The 20,144-nt window shown below is 41.0% G+C and overlaps 1 long non-coding RNA gene across 1 annotated transcript; it reads left to right on the top strand.

The window, feature by feature from the left end:
• The first annotated feature begins 8,806 nt into the window (after positions 1 to 8,806).
• On the top strand, positions 8,807 to 11,218 carry LOC147884765 (uncharacterized). The gene is made up of 4 exons (XR_015543520.1): positions 8,807 to 9,267; positions 9,392 to 9,459; positions 9,633 to 9,740; positions 11,167 to 11,218. It is a non-coding gene; the product is annotated as an uncharacterized LOC147884765 (long non-coding RNA).
• Positions 11,219 to 20,144: the final 8,926 nt, after the last annotated feature.

Here is a 20,144-nt window from a genome sequence, read left to right as displayed (position 1 = left end):
GAACCCATGGGAGTTTGATACACTATAGGATATGGGGGTTGAATTGAGTGGAAAAGGCTTATCGCACACAATTGAGAGTGCGCACCCACCAAGCTCACATGGAAGAAACCTCCTCTCACACCATGCATGTGGGGGGGTGGCATTTATTAGGAGAGACCCTTCTTTTGGCTATAAAAGAACCGGGCTAATCCTTGATGGGATATGTGCATCCTTGTATACTAGAATATTCTAGTATTTTGCTTTCTCCATCCTTCCTCACAAATAAAGCATGACTCTCTTCCCTTGATGTCTCCACCTCTACATCCCACCTCCCATGATGTACATGCTCTTCTTCCCCCTCTCCCTTCCCCCTTGTGCCATAGTCTCCTTCTGCATCCCCATCCCTCTTAATTCCTTTCCCCCTCCCATGTTAACGTTTCCCCCCCTCATGTTTCCTTTCTTCCATGGCTCTTGAGCGTCGCCATGTCTAGGATCTGGCCTCCTATGTTCTTGTTAATAGTGTGTGTGTAAATTTTGGTGTTTTTTGCAATAGGTTGTGTGCACCCCCAACCTGTTGCATGTCCCCAACCTATTGCACATGCAACAGGTTGGGGCAGATAATCTGTTGCAAATGCAACAGGTTGTTGCACACTTGTTGTACATGGAACAGGTTGGGGGTGCACACAACTTGTTGCACGGATCACCAAAATTTGATGATCTATGACAGGTTGTGTGCACCCCCAATTCCATAGGTCTTTTGCTGAGTGCTACAAGACCAACAACTTTAAGGTGGTGATGTGGGTGGTGTCATGCCCTATGGACAATAGAGGGCTTTTGGAATAAGGGCAATAGACTGCCAATCAAGGACTCCCCATGAGGCATACATAGGAAGTGAAAGCATACTTCCCATTTATAATAAACCTTGCATGGATGGAAAGACAAAACATATTTTGTTCATCTGTCATCATGTCATGACATATGCGCTGCAAGTGTTTTTCACCCATGGATTGTTCCCAACGCATGGTTGATGGAGTAGATAGGGTTTTTGTTGGAGGTGTTTCTATTGGATTTGTGCACACCCTTCAAGACGATCTTTAGCTTCTAGGACTGCTATGCTAGCTCTTGATAACGTACAATGCTATGATTCAATAGGACTTTGGTTACTAGTTCATCTATTGACTCAGTTGTTTGGGTGAGTAATTGGAGTTTTGGCTTTGAAATTGCTACTTCTTTTTTCAAAGAAAAGGCTCCTATTAAGTATGAAAGAAACTCAAAGACCAAAGCTCAAGGGAGTAGAACATCATACAAGGCAGGAAGAATTAGGATTCTATAAAGAGAGCTATAAAAAACCTAAAGGTGAGGCTGAAACTGCCTCCTCAACCCTATGGAGGACTCTGAGAAGAATGGGAAGCCTAGTAGAGGCTGCCTAGAAAGACCCTTGCATACTCCCCCAAATGGCCACTAACATGTTTACATCTATTAAAGTATTGGCCAATGTGTGCTTGGTGGACTTTGGTACATCTAAGGCTTTTTTGCATCTAGATCTCCACATGTGTATATGCTCACTTGAATCCCCCATGAAGTATCCATAGAGACATGTGTAGATCTATACAATACAGAAAGGCAAGTTTGCCATGTAGACAACATAATTCAACCAAATGTCATCAAAATGAAGGAGCTCAAGAAGAGCCATGTCTCTCATAAAACATTTGAGGCTTCAAAAAAGAAATCCAAGCTACTTGATCCATAGGTCATGAAGAAAGGAGAAGGCATAAAGTTGCTCAATAAACTGGAAATCCCCTTTTTGATGAGTGTCACCTATCTATAGTGCAATAAACAATACTGAATAGTCTCCTCATTAGTATGGCAATGAATATAGGTAGACTCAACCCCAAACATAGAGCCCCTCCACTTCTTCACTACAATCCCTCCATGAATAGAAAGCCAAAAGGAAAGAGTGATTTTCTACTTGCGGGGTTTCCAAAGACTCTTCCAAATGAATCCTTACAAGTCACCAGAAATTTGAAAATTATTCCAATGAGGAGCTCGCGCAAATAACTTCTAGTGATTTTTGGCACTCATTATTCTTGCTCATCCTAACTCGTCGTTGAAGTCTCTGAGTGTCAATTTGGCAAAAGCCTTGCCATTATGCCAAACAGACCCTTTAAAATCTAGAGTCTCTCTGAATATGTGGCTGGTCGGCCCATCCACATTAACCTTGTTAATAATGTCTCTAATCAACTGCATCTCTATAATACCAAGACCAAAAATTTCTGCCACTTGCTATGGCATCCTTCAGTTGAAACCTCCCAGGTCCCATATGCATTCTCGTATAGGTTTCTCAATCCATCCCATTTGCTACCTTTTGATTTTCCCTTCCAGATCGAAACGAGCTTGGAGAGGAGCTCTGATTGAGGTATTTTAATTTTACTTTCTGAGAGCAAGACGTCTTGCCAAGGATATGAGATGCCTTTCAGCACATTTATACAGTTTAATTCAGGAGCAATGATGGCCCACAGCTAATTGCTTCCAAGCTGGAAAGGCCTCTTAATGCACAATGCTTCATTCTTTGATGTCATACTAGTCAACCCAATACCTCCCCCTTGTTTGTAAGTGAATAAGTCCAAGTTGAAAGAGTGCCACCTCCCCTCCCAAATAACATCTGTGATTCTCCTTTCTTCATTTCTTAGGCATGAGAGTGCTCTCAACGGAAGCAAGAACAGAAGAGGGAGAGAGAGAGACAGAGAACCACACAAGTTTTGGTGGGTGCAGAACCCCCTAATCTTCTTTTTCATTCATTTATATATGTGTTTGAGTATTGTACATAACCGAGGTAAAGGCACAATGACCTTTAACCCCCACAACCTCCCACTTAAAGGACAATGTGCCTTTAAAAAAGAACAACCAGTGAGCATACTATCCAATGCCCATCAATACACGACAATACTCAAACTGCTAACTAGGTAGACTCTTCGTCAGCATATCTGTAGGGTTATCATCTATATGAACCTTGACAAGCTCTATGCGCTTGTCCTCAAGTACCTCCCTGATGAAATGATACATGACCTCAATGTGTTTGGTCTTTGCATGAAAGACCGAATTCCGTGCTAGCTAAATAGCACTCATGGAATCACTATGCAATGTCGGTACACCTGTATGAAAACCAGCGTCATCTAGTTGACCCACTGAAATAAGACTCTTGGTCAACTTAGGCACATGTATCACATGTTTCAAAATAAATGCAGAACCATTTGCAAAAGAAAACTTTATGTCACCTACTCCCACTATGTCACATGCATAGTCATTTCCAAGATGCACACAACCTGTCTTTCCACTGTCATAAGAAGAGAACCATTCCCTATGGGGAGTAACATGGAATGAAGCACCAGAATCCAAAATCCAATCCTAGGAATATGCATCATCTGAAGTTGTAAGCAACTCTGCAGATAAACTAGACATGAAGAGAACGTCATTGTCACTATCATGTGTGATTGCATTGATTTCCTCGATCTTCACTTTTCATTTGTCCTCCCTTGGACTCTCTTCCTTTTGATTTGCACCCCAATTTGCATTCTTTTTCTTATCCTTTTGCTCTCTTTTCAGCTTGTAGCAATCCTTTTTCATATGGCCCTTCTTGCCAGAGTGGTAACACTCAATGTTCCGTGCCCTGGATTTGCTACGAGACTTCCCTCTTTCTTGAGACTTCCCCCTAAACTGTGATCTGGCCCTTTGCACACTTAAGGCTGCATCCTGCTTGTTGCCGTCCATAGACTTTCGTCTAATCTCCTCGGCCAACAAGCTACCCACAACATCATCAAATTTCAGTACTCAACCAGGTGCAGAGTTACTGACAACTGTACAGAAGGTATCCCATGAGGATGGCAATGAAGATAAGAGAAATATTGCCTTAGTCTCCGCATCAAAATTCATCTTCTAAGCCTAAAGCTCTGGCTGAAAATAATATTGAATTCATTCAAGTGAGAAGCAATGGAGACCCCTTCCTTCATCTGCAGCTCAAACAACCTCTTCATGAGGTAAACTTTATTAGAGGCAGTTTCCTTTTCATAAGTGGCACACAGTTTCTTCCACAAATCTTCCATAGTCTGCTCATTTACTACTGTGAAATAAATTGACTCTGCAAGATGAAGTCTAATAGTAGATTTTTCTAATGCATTCAAGTCATTCCAATCATCCTCAGACATATTTGCAGGCTTAGCTTCAATCCGTGCCAAGGGTTTAATCTGCTTCTTTTGAATAAGCACATCCCTTATTTGTTCTTTCCACAAAGATAATTTTGTCCCATCAAACTTTTTAATGCTAAAAAGCTCCTTTTCAGACATGGAAGAGGATGCCATGATGCAAATGAAGCAAAAATCCCAAATGCTAGTGCCTACAAGAGAGAATCACACCAAATACCAGGTGCACCCAAATGTGTATGCCACAATAGAGTGAAATATCACCAAAACTCATGTCTCAAAGCATCTGACTCATGTGCATATACTATGCATCCATATGAGCAAATCTGGCCCAAAAGAAAATGCCAACTGCAATGGCAATCCAAAATGCCAATAAGTGCCAAATGACTCAAGCATAAACACCGTCCACTGGCATATGCATTAATAATATCTCATCCAAGAGAGCATAGCACTATCAGTGCATCACCTACAATGTGTCAAAGCTGTCCCTCAGCATAAAATAGCATCCATGTGCAAAGCGTCCATAAAAATAGCATCCCACAAGGCAATTTGGGCCTATCAGCGCATCCAATAAGGATCGCAATGCATCCAAATGGCCTATAAATCATCTACTGCAACCCAATGCACACCACGAATGAGCACACACTACTCAAACTACAACCAGACTGATCTGCATAAGGTATGCTCAAGAAATCATAGTCCCACGGTAATGACAGCTACTAAAAATACAACCTGAGATGCCTCGAAACATGGGCGTCATTGCATAATCGGACTCAGTAAGAAAATCTGCAAATATCTCTCTTCTGTCGAAACTCCAAAATCTCAACCAATGAGTGAGAAACGGGAGTCAATACTTATCCACTGCCATGTGGCATAAATCTAAGGTTTCAAAACCTTAGAATGAAAAATGCATAATAGAGAGACGAAATCGAATACACAGAGATCTATAACTCTAAAAATCCTTCACCGAATCACGTAAGAACTGACAGATAGGGGTTTTTGGGCGTCCGAAACGCAATGGTACAAACGGTTTTGGAAACTGTGGTCTCAATCACTGGGTCTAACACATGGACTAAAAAACGTTTTTGGAAACAGAACTGTTTGTAAACTCCACCGGAGTGTGAATGATGAGCAACATAGAAGTTTTAGAACCTCGTGAGTCCAGCAGAACTGACAGATCTGCAAATGGTTGCTCCAAACTTGAGTTCTAACACCCGGGTAGAAAAACGCAGAAACTGACACAGTGAGTCAGAAATCCAATGAAATGATCCCATATTCAAGAATGAAGGTGTTTCCAAGGTCCTGAAGTGAAGTGGACACCAAAAGCAAGCAATAGTTGCCTCTACAAGTCAATACGGAGTCTCTGTCATCGAACGGAACAGGGAAAAGCTCAAAAAACGACTTTTTCTTTGAAAACACTTAACAGGCTCTCAAAACCACTTCGCAAAACCAAAGTGGCTTTTCCAAAGGTTCCTCCAAGGTCTCTGCATACTCGGATGCAAGTAAAGTAACCCACAAAGCTTCCCACAGAGCTTCTCCTTCCTCCCACAGAGCTGCTGAGCTTCAAGCATTCACGCATGCTCAGCTAGATCACTCGGGCTCTGATACTAGTTGAGAGTGCTCTCAACGGAAGCAAGAACGGAAGAGGGAGAGAGAGAGACAGAGAGCCACACAAGTTTTGGTGGGTGCAGAACCCCCTAATCTTCTTTTTCATTCATTTATATATGTGTTTGAGTATTGTACATAACCGGGGTAAAGGCACAGTGACCTTTAACCCCCACAAGGCAAGCATTAGAGAATGGCAGTCTAGATAAAACGTAAATTGGAAATGACTCTGGCACATGCTTCGCTATAGTTACCCTCCCTATCAGGGAGATTGGCTTGCAACTCCATTTGTCAATTTGGCACTAATCCTCTAAAAGGCTCAATCGGATTTGCTCTTAAGAGAAGTGGCTACCCCCATAGGGCAGCCCGGATAATAGATCAGTTGACCAGCAGGTATCCAGTTTGTTAGTAGGCTCTTTGCCCAATCTGGTTTTGCCCCCCAAGCTAGCCATAAAGCCTCAGTCTTGCTGCTATTAACTTTTGAGTTTGAGAGCATGGCAAACTCGTTGAAGATCTCTAAGAATTTGCCAATGTTTTCATGCATTCCCTCTTGAATGCTGGTGTTGGAACTGTGTACAAAACATTGACTTATCTAGCATTCTTAATCCTTTATGCAACCTTTGTTTAGCTAGTGGTCAATTTGACATAAAAGAGGCTCCGTCACTACAACAAAGAGGAGGGGGGTTAGCAAACAACCTTGCCTGACTGACCTTTGCAGAGTAAAGCTCTAATACTGGTATCCATTTAACGATATGACTACCATCGTATTTGCAAACAACATTTTGGTCATATTGAAGAATCTTCTACCAAACCCCAATGCCTCCATCATTTGCAAGATGAAGTCCCAACTTATCCTATCATATGCTTTCTCAAGATCCATAACATTGCCACATGTTAGGGCTAGTGCAGACAGGGTTAGAAATGCGTAGTTGGTGTGACGCTGAATGCAAAAGTGTATTATTCCATATGAACAAAATTTTGGCTCCTTTAATGCATCTGACAGAGCTTTTGACGAGTTGCAGAGAGCTCTCTATGAGCTGCAGGAAGGTCTGTCTGAGCTGCAGAGAGGTATGTGGCATTTGCTAATTGGTTGGAGGACAGATTGCGCACCGAGGCCCAAATTTGCACCCTCCAAAATGGAGATGCATATTCTCGCACTAGTAGTGCTCCAACCAAGCCTCGAAATTTGGGCCACTAGCCTCGCATTCTAGGCCTCATGTGGAGAGGCTTTTAGATGTTTTAGGTGTCTTGAAGCTATCATGCAGCCCTCAAATTTGAAGGTTGCAACACCCTTCAAAGGGGGGTTTACCCTTATAGAGAAGGGTGAATTTTTTTAAGCCATTCAAAAGAATCGTGATTTTAAAATGAGGTAATTTTTTTAAACGTTCAAATGAAATTATCATGTTTAAGTTATCCTTCAGAATGGAAGGGCATTATTATTTTTATGTTTCAAAAGAAGGACGCACTTATTATAGGCCTTCAAAAGAAGGGCGGACATATTTTTGACCTTCAAAATTTTAAAAATTAAAAATTATTAATACTATAAAATAAATACAGAAATTAAAAATCATTGGCTCAAGCTGTCAAGTTGATGATTGTAAGAAGTTGTGGGTAGTTAATAGCTCCTTAAGCCATGTTCAAACTTTTTGTGGGTAGTGGTTACTGGTACACTCTCTTTCTTGATGTGAATTTTGAAGCGCCATCTTTTCCTTGTGCTTCCCGTGTTTCTTGTACCCAGACCCTGACCAAGGTTGCTTGAGAGGCAATGGTCATCATTCTTTTTTCCCCACAAGAAGCGAAAGGAAGCCATGGATTGATTGAAGCGCCATGGATTGACTAAACGTTTAATGGACTGCTCAATGCTATGCCTTCAAACTAGTGGGAAACACATTCAACAGTGCAGAGCAGGGAGGTCTTTGTCTGAGTCTTGTCCCTAGCTCAAAGGTTTGCACAAACTGAACTCTGTGGTTGTTTGTTTGAAACCATGGCTTCTATGCATCAGCTCTCTCTTGTGTCCTATTTGCTTCATCAACAGAGTCACCTTACGCCCCGCGGGCTGCAAAGCTTCCCAAAAATCTAAGCAAGGCACAATCGGTTTCAACATTCGGCTTCAGGGCTCAAGTCGATGCTTCAAAGCTCACACATTTTGTTCTCTTTCTCCTAACAAATGCACATGGCTCAGCAGCTATGCTCTTAAGTTCCTTTTCTCGATAGTGGGTAATAGGTATGACTAGAAAGGAAGTGATTGGCATTAGATCTGCATTGCCAACAGCCATGATAAATTTTTCTAATCTCTGTGTGCATTCGGCAAGACTTGGGAATTATTGATCATCGTTATTTTCCTCAAAATATAACAGTGCCAAACTTCCAAGCAAATAAAATGGTGCTTGTGACAGGGGCAAGTGGTTTCTCTGGTTCGCAATATTCATACGATGGATGCAACGTATGCCCACTGATCTTTCGAACTACAGCGAATGCTTTGAGACTTCAATCGTTTAACGTTATTCGTTTTGCATCAGAGGTCTCGTGCAGTTCGTGCGTTTTCCCCAAATCCCATTCTTCTAAGTTCTAACACTGCTCTTTTCATGCTCCACAGTGCATGACTCTACAGCCCCTCAACAATTGCCCCCAGATTCTGGAACGGTCGAGTGCCAATGATGTTGTGCAATGTGGGAGAAGGTAGCATGTCGGGCATACGAAAGGGTGAACGATAGGGATCGAGGGCACATTGTAAAAGCAAAGGATATATTATAGTAGAGCCGCGAGCGCATACTACATGTGGGACCTTTGAATAGAAAAGCGAAGAACGACAGTCTGCAGACAAGAAAAAATCCATGCAATGGCCAATTACAACCACATATCCAAGAGCGAATGCCATATCGGGGTATGCCATATCCAAGAACAAATGAAGCGTGTGGACTCAACCTTAGAGATTGGATAGAGATGAGCATCATGCATCTTTGAGTTGAGTCCAAAACCATTGCTAGATGATGTGTAAACCATGGCTAGCTGCAGATGATGGATTGCTATTCTGCAAGTCACAGAAGCTAGAGATTGAGCATGACCCCATTGGAATTTGTAGTTCATAGTGCCACAGGTATTGATCAAACCGCCAATCCAGGCCCTGCCCATGGTATAATCAAGTAGTCCATCACTCGCTTTTGCCTTTCATCTCGAACACAAATTTCCACAGAAAAGGGGGCTATCTTCATTGCAAAATGGCAACCCAAAAGGAGGTCAACAACCAGGCTACTAGGCTTGAGGGCCAGCTCCAGCTCAAACATAGATATTTCATTGCAAAATAGCCATGTCAAGCTCACGCAAGGGAGAATCTTTAGGGAGATGAAGGGTTCATTCGACTAGTTTCGTTCATACTCTATGATCTATCAAGCTCATGCTGGAGGATCTTTTGAAGGGCTCATTCAATTTGTTCAGAGCATCGGTCTCTTTGAAATCTGCTCAATCGACTCTGTGGCCTACTGTTAAGGTAAGATGCAGATGGGATTTTATGTATGTTTAGTGGAATGTTTGTTTTAGCAAAGTTAATGTAATTATTGCTTCGATCCCTTCCAATTAATTCGCTCTGATCAGAATTCGTTGCTATGGTGTAGGCAAGCACTATTGATGATTCGCTCATCTTTCTTTTTATTCACTTGAATTGCGACGCCCGTGCAAAAAGGCAAGTGGCTAAAATTTCCTGCAAATTAATGTTTGGATAGCATCGTCATGTCTCTCCATTTGCTTTGTAATATGCTATCTGCACCTTGAATAATGTGATCCACATGAGTAACCATAATGTAATGGCAATTCACGCACCCATAGAAAGTGTGAACCCTTTGTTGAATGTTACAGATTTGAGGGACATCTTGTGTGATTTTGAAGCTATCCAATTAGTGACACTAGACTCCAAGAATAGCATTATTTAGTTGCAATTTTACTCTTTCTCATTGTTTTTACCAAGTGAGGCCTCTTTTCCATTACACATTAATTTACTATTGTCAGCTTCTTTATTATAAGGTGATGATAATATCTATTTTGAGTATCATGTATGATGCAATAGTAATTGGGGATGCATGAATCATTAGGTAGATGGGAAGGCCCAAAAAAGATAAACGCCAACGTCTATTGGAGCAAATGGGCATTGTTACACAAAGTGTACGAGTGCATGAGGAAGGCTTCGAAGATGGGGAAAGTACAGCAACAGTTAGATGGGGGTAGAAAGAGAGTTTATTTGCACATGTTTGTTCCTACATGGAAGTTGTTGTATCCATGGTCATACTCAATGTTTGATGAGGAGGGGAGGGAGAGAGTTAATGCTCTATTTGTACGGAAATGAGCATGAATAATCCATATGCAAAGCTTGGTAGTACAACAGTCCAAAAGCAAGCATTAGCTATCCATGATTCTTCTGAGTCGCACAAGTAGGCAAAGCAGCGCAAAGCTTTCATTGAGAAGGACAAGATAATAAGCATTGAGAAGCATATTGAGTTACGAGTTGATAGTGAGAAATCAAGGATTATTAGTATAATCCATATCATGTATCACGCAACTCAAAAAGACATGTCCTTAGAAGCTTTTGTTGATGAGTGTAGGTTCCACATGTACATGAGGACTCCGAATATGCCCTTGTCTTGTGAGTATTCTACTTACATAAATCCAGCCACGGGAAAGGAGTTTCTTTCAACCATTTATATGGTTTATTGGGAAAAGCTCAAAGAAGAAATTCTGAAAAGCCCGGTGTACTCAATATTGGTAGATGAAAGTATAGATCGCAGATATGAAAAACATCTTATTTTGTACATCTCTTTCTTGACAAAAGGAGGAAATGGACTGCCGTAACCAAATTTGTCAAGTTAGTGGGCGTAAAAGATGGAAAAGCTCATACCATGTATAAAGGATTACAAAATGTGTTGAAAGAGTTGGAATTGCCTTTGAATAAAATGATAGCTATGGGGTCAGATGAGGCAGCAGCAATGGTTGGAGCAAATAGTGGCTTGATTGCAATGCTGCGAAGGGAAGTGCCACACCTTGTGGGTGCTCATTGCATAGCCCATAGAGAGGCCCTAGTTGTCAAAGATACATGTGAGTGTTTTGGTGAGTGCAAACTCATGGGTCAGTTTGCAAATAAGGTACGAGAATGGGTGGGTGACTCATCCTTGCAAAGGGAAGAATTGAAGAAACTGATGGAGGAAATTTTCCCTAAACATTATGAATTATTAAGGATTCATGGAGTGAGATGGTTATCTCGAGGTGCTATTATGAAAAGGTAATTTCTTTAAAATCTACTTTTTATGTGAGCTCATTTATTTTTCTAGCTTGATTAAGTTATGACAGTTTTACTTCATGCAAGCTAGCTTATAATCAGTATTTTGTTTTTTTGAATTAGGTTGGTTAAGGTAATGCCAGTTCTGCTTAAATGTTGGAAGCAAAAATACCCAGCAATGTACAAGAGAGCAACAAACTTTCAGCTTCTATTTATTGTCCACTTCTTAGCTAATGTGTTAAAAGAAGTCGATATGCTAAATATAAAATTTCAAGCAGACAGTGTTGATATATCCATGATTGGGAGAGAGATTGATGTGATGTTAACTATCTTGAAGATTCAATATCTACATGCCTCATTTGCTCAAGATTCCAAAAATTTTAATGGATTTCTAAAAGCAGTCCAAAATGGCATATTATCTTACAAGAATAAGGATGGAGTAATGCAGCATCATGTGTTACAACATACATCTTTCCTTGATAATACTAGGCCGGTCAGTGTGGAGGAGAATATTTGGTTTGCTTAAGCTTTCATTCGAAGACTTGTCTCTACCTTTGATGAATGGTTTCATGATCACCATTTGTTCAATGCAGCCAAACTATTTTCACCAAAAAACTATCCCAAAGATCTTGATATTCGGGGCCACACTGTGGCAATATCTTGATCAGCTTTGTATCAAGTTTGGAAATGGGAGTACACCACTTATCCAATCCAAGCATTGTGAAGGTGAGTTGCAGTGATTTGTTCTTAGTATTGCTGAGGCATATCCTTCAAAGGGGTTGTTGGATGCATGGGAGCAATGTAGCTCAGAAATTGAGTGGTCACAAATGTTTCCTGCACTTAGAAAGTTATGGTAGATTGTGGTGGTATTACCAACAAGCTCTGCTTGCTGTGAGAGAGGTTTCTCCAAGCAAAACAGTTAAAAGTAATGATCGGTCTTGTTTGTCATTAAAGACTTTGGATATGTTGATGTTTGTTTCACTTTCAGCTCCTCAGCAAGTACACGAAGTGGATTGGAACTTAATCTTTGATGTTTGGAAAGATACGAAGGCAAGGCATCCCCAAGTTCTAGCTGAGGCACCATGAAGAAAGGAATGCCTTTATGCAGCCTAGTATAGCACTTTTGTATGGTCTTGATATGACCTTTTTTTAATATTATAACCAATTTTGTACATTAGACTCTTTGTACATCAAACTTTTTATATATGTGATGTATTTATTTTCACATGATGGTGATTTTTTGGACTAATTTGTTTAATGTTAAAATCCCCAAGTTCTAGCTGAGGCACTATGAAGAAAGGAATGCCTTTATTGTAGCCTAGTATAGCACTTTTGCATGGTCTTGATATGAGCTTTTGTTTATATTATAACCAATTTTGTACATCAAACTCTTTGTACATCAAACTTTTTATATACATGATGTATTTATTTTCACATGATGGTGTTTTTGGACTTATTTCTTTAATGTTGAAATTTATTAGTTCACTCTTGGACTTATTTTCACATGATGGTGATTTTTTGGACTTTTTAGTTTAATGTTGTGAAGGGTAATAAACATATTACCATGCAAAAGAAAAGTAGTTCTCTTTTTGGTTCTTCAAAGAAGAAGTGTGAAAAAAATTGAGTTTCAAAAGAAGGGAGAAGTATTTTTTCACCCTTCTTTCAAGAGATGCTTGAAAGATTTTACCCTTCAAAATGAAAGGCTAAGGCACCCTTCAAATTTGAGGGCTGCTGTCACGTTTCAACGCAAGCAATATTGACGCCGACACGTCCATATCCGAAGACTACGGTTAACGTTATTTATCATCGTCATCAAACAAAAACGCGGTTGGGCAGCGTTGCGCGGAAGTTGTGCCGTCGAGAATCTGTTCGAACGATATCAGCCTCGGGTTCTGTGAAGGGACGTGCATCGGCGTTACTAAATAAGTCGACAAATACATATAGGAATTACAGTACTACACTATGTGTTCCGGAATCTCAATAGCACGGATCGCAACCGACAGCTGATGGAATCACGGAGCCAAATATTTGTAGAAGTGGGAAGTTGGGCTGTCGTAAACATGAATAACAGTGCGATCCGTGACTTGCAGCAGATAAGCTTGAATGCAACCGCGTATGAGTTGTGAGGCCTTCTGGGGAGAAGGATGGCTCATGGCTGAGCAGAGACGGAAGGATAACCGTGCGAAACGGCTGCCAATAGTCTACCAACAGGCCAGTGTGTCGACCCAACCTTCTTGGCAAGTTTTTGTGATCGTTGAACCTGCGTGGACTCTGGAGCCAACCGCTGTAGAGTCTTCTGTGTCGAATGGTTAATTGTCAACGTCGTCTTCCAACTTCCCAGCCCGTTGCGTTCCCATTGTCCGTGTGCAATACTTGACAGTCTGGAGCTCTGATACTGTCTGGGTCCTCAACTTTTCTCTTGAGTTGTAACGAAACCAAATGCAGACATGTAATGTTTTCGTATAGTAAGACAAAGTCCCATAATGGCATACCCACTACAGTGTTAGTAAGTCCCCCTTAAAACAAGTTGAATGACTTTTGTCATTCATAAGGCCTGTCCAAAAGGAGTTGGAGCAAGGCTGCAGCTTCTTGGCGGCATCATGATAATGTGGGCTTAGAGATCGAGAGCTTGAGTGAGACAGAGAGAGAGAGAGAGAGTTGAGAAGAAGTGGGAGAAAATGGTGGAGCAATAAATAGAAATACTTTTTGCTTTGGAAGCAAGCCTCGCCTTCACTAAGGCCTCCCATGGCACGCTAAAAATTTGAAGCACACGAATTGACAAAACAAGGTGAATGATATTTAGTCATTCATAAGGCCTGCCCAAGATTTAAAAAAGCAAACAAAAAGGAATCAATTGGAAATGGTGTGGAGGAAGACTCCATGAGATAAAGGGGAGAGAGGGAGAGAGAGAGAGGGGGGGGGGGGCGGGGGGAGGGGCAGAAGGTGTGTAGGAAGACTTGAGGAGATAAAGAAGGGGAGAGAGAGAGAGAGAGAGAGAGAGAGAGAGAGAGAGAGTCAAGCACTTTAAAGTATGCATTCAAGTCCAATGAAGAAGAGAAGCCACATATCAACATATTGTCCAGTAGGAAAAATGCACTTCCAAAAAATTTAAAAATGCCTAATTTCTGCTTTGCCCAAATTGCATCGTTGCTAAGGCTACCCCAAGCGGCAAGCCAAAAATAAAATCTTCCATTAGCATGTAAAAGGGGAAGGCCACATGAGTATATTGGGAAGAACAAAATGAACGAGAGTCATTAGGCCTCCCAAGCTCTCTCAGCTAAGGCTACGCAAGCTTGAAGGTAGCATCGTGGACCTTCTCTTCTGTCCACATGCAGATCTTCTTCGGAATCTCGACAACATGTGCAATCCTGAGCTCCACAAGGGCACGCCTAAAGCTCATCTAACCAAGTAGATGGGGAAGCTTCAAGCGAGTGTATGCGTGAAGCTATGACATAAGCGATGCGGTGGGTTCCTCCACTGGTCAGTGATATCGTGGGCTTTTACTATGAGCATTCATTCAATGCCCCAAATTAGTTTTTCAAAAATGCCAAGCCACACAAAAAATCCCAAAATTAATTTTCATTCTCGAACGACTCACAACTTCACTTAGTCTTACCCTTCCAAGGGTAGGCCAAAAAAGCAAGTGGAAGTAAAATGCATGTGGGAAGAGGAAGATTAATGAAGGAGACACTAAAATACATATGAGGAGAGGAAGATGAATGAAAAGAGAGGAGGAGACACGTGAAAGAGAGGGAAGGGCCAATAAATGTATGGGAACCATGGAATTGAAGAAGTGTCTTACATGTAGAAAACCTTAACTCCTTATTGCTTTTATTTTTTATTTTTTGTTAATACAAACTCCCCATCTTTTATTGTAAGAAAAGCAAAAATATATTACAAATTCGGCTATCCAAAAAGGATATACTACATATGGCCCATGCTTGACTAAAAGTTTAAATACTCCAAAAAATACTTGACTCACTATTAAGGAGTCTTTTCTGCCTATCATCACCCCCAGGTCTTTAACAAGAGTGCACAAATGCACATGGGCTAATATAGTAGTAAAGCAAGCACTTTTGGATGCAAATGAGAAAGAGGACGCTTTTTTAAAGGGCATTGGGCTATAAAAGGTATTTTTAAAAGGTGCAAACCGCAAGCCAAGGCCTTGCCTTCTTGAAGATTCACAGCCCAACTCCACCAGAAACATTCCAACAAGCTTGCATTCCCTCGAAGACCAGATCTACCTAGTACCCTTCCAAAGCATCAACTTACTACAAGCTTTCCAGGCCTCCACTAGATCTTAGACCCCACAATTTTGATCGAGAACCATGAGCACAAATTATCATATCAAATCATCTCCTTCGATGTCCCCACTCTTTACCTAAGAACCACTTCACACACACCACCCACGGAGCCCGACACTTAAATTCTAGGAAGCCACTTACAAATCAAAGCAATATTTCTTTTCCCAACATCAGGGACACCCAAACTCCCATTAGATTAAGAGACTTTCATGGCATCCCACAGGACATAACACCACCTACGCCTCTCCTTGTCTTCAACCCAAAGAAATGCCCTCAGCCACTTCTCAATTTCAAGCAAATGACTCTTTTCAAACCGTCAAATATGTTTCACAACAAGCACTCTTGCATTCCACCCCAAAGTAGTCCCAAACCACCATCTTATCTTCTGCCAAACTCTCCCTAAATGAGTCAAACTGTTGCCTCAAGGTGACACCTATACCAAGAGGGTCCCCCAATACCAAATCAATGTTCCCTTGTCAATCCATTTCACAAGAAACTCAGGAAGCCATCCAGGCCTACCACCCAAATCAACTCTAAGGCCAAAATTCTTTTCCAAACTATAACCTAAACCCAAAACTAAGAAAAAAATTTGTGGCACAACACAAAGCTGTTCCACACTCTCAATCTCCAACATTAAAGCTACAATATCCTTAACAAATAGTTGAGGGAAAAACTATTTACCAAAAGGGAGCACAAGTCCCCTAATGTCACCAACAACTACCCTCTTTCAATCAAATGAATCAATGGAGCTATGCATCGTGCAAATAACAATGGTGCCAATGGACGTCCTTGCCTTATTGATCTATGTAACTTAAATCTTCCTACTATACTCCCTTTCAGACAGAGGACTGCAGAGACATTCCAAAACAAAGCACCCACCAACTTACAAAAGCCAATACCAAACTCAGATCAATCCAACACTGCTAAAATATAATCCTACTTGTCCCAACCATAAGCCTGTGATCAAAGTCAAATCCTAACAATATGCATCTTTGCCTTGCCTTTGTAGCAAAATCCAATGGAGAAGAGACATTCACGATGTTTTCAAATATATCTCTAGATTTGACACTCACATATTGCTTCCTATCAACCACAGTTTTACAAATCAACCTTATTTTGCATGCCAAAAGCCTTTGCAATGATTTTATAAGATGTATTCAATAGCAAGATTGGTCTCCAATCCCACACTTTTAATCTATTTTGCCTTTTTGGGAATAACTTTAGGAGTCTAACATTCGCATATTTACAGAGCTTACCCTTTGCCACCGCATCATTCACCATTTCTGCAAAGTTGTCCAAGGTACCCATCCATGCAGGCATCACTAGAAAGTCAACCCATACTAGATCGTCCCTATAATGTCATTCCGAATGGCCTTTGAAACACAAGGCAATAGGAAGGACCCTCATCCCATAAACCTTGTAGCATATCCTTCCACTAGGATATGACAAGAACACTTGAAGGTCTCCCAAAGTAGTAACAATACCAATAAAAAATAGATAGCCCCCCCCACTAACCATCTTTTTTTATCTCAGGTGTAATCGCATCAAATTGAAGTCTAGACACATACAGACTTTTGCCTCATTCCATTTTCCTTCAAATCCCTCCTCATAGGCTCATTTTCTGTGTGAGCCACATCTGCACAAACAATATTCCAAGATTCTTCCTCCGACAAAATAGAAGACTCTCTGAGCAATTTACACAAAACTATTTCTGCATACGACTTTGATCCTTCTCACAAGCTTCTCACCTTCAGAACGTATACCTTGCCAAGCCTCTCCCCTCTGGTCACCATCTCTCACCCCATCAGGTGCAATTCGATCGACAAACCCCGAAATCACACTCGTCTATAAGGGCTAACAAATGATCTCGCTTGCCTCAACAAGTCCAAAGCCCATTGAACTAGCCTCTAGAAACAAACACTGGATGAGATATCAAATCATGCATGTGCACCTACATTGGTACCCTAATTCTATTGGTCACACATGCAATGATAGGAATCTAGGCCTCCCACAAGAAGAACACCTGTCAACTCACTCCATTTCATGTTGGCGCACTTCAAAGCACAATGCCTAACTCAGGAGCAAAGAGATTTCTTTATACTGTTCTCAAGTTTGTCATTGTCTACAAAGAAGTGTTCTTAGTGTGTGGTTCAAGCAATGCTAAAGGTAACACTAAATACAAAATGAATCTTTAAGTATATAAAGGTAGTCCAAACCACTTTAATAGGGTTAGCTTTACCCAATACTCATAAACAACGTGAATGATATTTAATCATTCATAAGGCCTACCCAAGATCAAAAAAGCAAAAAACAATACACTGGAGATGGTGTGTGTAGGAAGACCACAGGAGATAAAGGAGAGAGAGAGAGAGAGAGACAGAGAGACAGAGAGAGAGAGAGAGACACAAAGAGAGAGAGAGAGAGAGAGAGAGAGACAGAGACAGAGACAGAGAGACAGAGAGACAAGAGACAGAGACACAGAGAGAGAGAGAGAGAGAGAGATAGAGAGAGAGAAGGGAAGGGGGGGGTAGAGAAAAAGGTGAACGATTTCAAGGGAAAGAAATAGAAAGTGGGGAGTTGGACCAATCATAAAATTTAGGACTTTCACAAAAAGAAAATTTTGAATTTTGGCTTTCACGGAACACACACCGGCCACTATACCCTTCCCCCTCTAGGGCAGGCCAAAAAGGGCCATTGGCCTTGACTAGCAAAAATTTCAACATGAATCCATAGTCCGTTACTTGACAATATGCTAGCTACAATCTAAAGGGCCTATTCCCACTAGTAGTCAAGAAGGACTAGCTAAAGATTTTGAACTAGTGTGCAACCCTTGAAAAGAAGCATCTATTGTAATTGGAAGATCAAACAATGGACATCACAATGTCCGAAATTTCTAGTTAAGAATACTTCATGCATAACATAATGGATACTAATGGGAATGGAATTGTGTTGTAGTTAGCTTGAAAATAACTAAATAACTATCATAAGCTCTCATGCTAAAGGCAACATTAAAATATCAAATAAATCTTAAGTTTAATAATGGTAGTCAATCCCACTTTCAATCCCACTTTTAACAGGTTGAGCTTGACCCGATACTCATGCAAAAGGGCCATCGACCCTGATTAGCAAAAAAGCTATCATAAATCCATGGTCACTTACATGGACAGTATGATCTCTACAATCGCAAGGGCTTATTCCCACTACTAGTTAAGGATTTTAACCAAAGTGTGCATTTTGATTGGGATTCAAGGGTCTCTAGTTATGTTAAATCTCTTAATGGTGTGGTAAAGATGCTCGAAAATTTAACCTTTAGGAGATAGGTACCTTAAGGACATTTTGTGAAGGGAAAGAACTTGAAATATAGGTTTTTTTTTTTTTGGTTAACAAAGAAATATAGGTTTAACTTAAAAGGTCGCCGTGGGAATGCTACTTTAATCAATTTTTTTATTACGTATTTTGAAGATTGAGGCCAAGTCAAAACTATACAAGATGGTTACTTATTAGTTACAAACCTTTAGTTGTGTATAGAGCTAATTCCCCCTCTTACCTAGTTGAGTGCACGCACATGCACGTGTGTGCTTGTTTGTCTATGCGTGTGAGTGCATGCATGGGTGTGCATGTGCATGTGTACGTGTGTGTGTGGGGTGGCCACACATGCGTGTGGCATGCGTGTGTGTGTGCACATGTGTGTATCCATGTGCGTGTGCATGTGTGCGCGCACGTGCATGCGTACACTCGCATGCACATACATAATGTATGTATATACGTATGTTCAAGGACCTAATTCCCTTTCCAATTAGTTTAAACAATACGTCTCTCTATAGACATACTAGTACAATAAAAGGACCCATCCCATTTAATTGAAATCTTACAAAAACAACAAAAATATAACATGCACCCATTATGCAACAAAATGACTCATATAGCAAACATTATTGACTTCGCCCAATGAGAAACAACCAGCCAGAGGTCCCCATACTACCTCAAAACCCATTGGGAAACAACCAGCTAGAGGTCCCCATACTGCCCAAAAATGACCCATATGGCAAACATTGTTGAAGTCCTCCAAATTTGTGAAAGTCACCTAGGTATCATATCAATGTGTGGTGATCCCATAATAATCATGGTAAAACACTAGTCAGAGGTGGGGCCCCACGCTAACACCAAAATGACTCATATGGCAAATATTTGTGACTGTCCATATCATCTTTGCCATGGGCTGAGGCCTGGCTGTGGTCAGTGCGCCAAATGTGGCTGATGGCAGTTTATGCACAAGAGCGAGCCAGTGTAGGCAACGTGCGAGTGCAGAGAGTCGTTGCAACAAGTAGGGTAAAAGGATGGAGCATGAATTCCACCAAACACTGCTCCACTGCAATACATGAAACTCCAGTGGAAAATGCTACACTGCACCATTGAGAACAACGCTCTCGTCAAGGCAATTGCATTTTCAACAAACAAGAAAGAGAAGCTTAAGAAAAACAATATCCTACAGTATCAAAAACGCGTTTTTCAGCATGCAGAATATCACATTTTATACTTCCCCATTAAAACAGACAAACGCATGTATATCAGTATCATCTGCGCACAAAAAAGTCATACATATTGCATTTGATACATATGTTGCTGCTGACATGGTTTTTGCAAATTGTCCCCTCCAATATAGAAACAGATGGCACCTATACAGAACAAGGCTTTGCTCCATCCCTTCTGCCTTCTGAAGAATAGGTTGTAGCCCATTTGTTCAAGTCTGCAATTCGAGTTTAACTTAAACGTTCAAGTCTGCAATTCGAGTGAAAC

Source organism: Dipteris shenzhenensis, chromosome 26 (genome assembly GCF_047967505.1).
Source record: "Dipteris shenzhenensis isolate YYH24624 ecotype China chromosome 26, Dip_SZ_1.0, whole genome shotgun sequence".
NCBI lineage: Eukaryota > Viridiplantae > Streptophyta > Polypodiopsida > Gleicheniales > Dipteridaceae > Dipteris > Dipteris shenzhenensis.
This window is presented reverse-complemented; position numbering and strand designations above follow the sequence as displayed.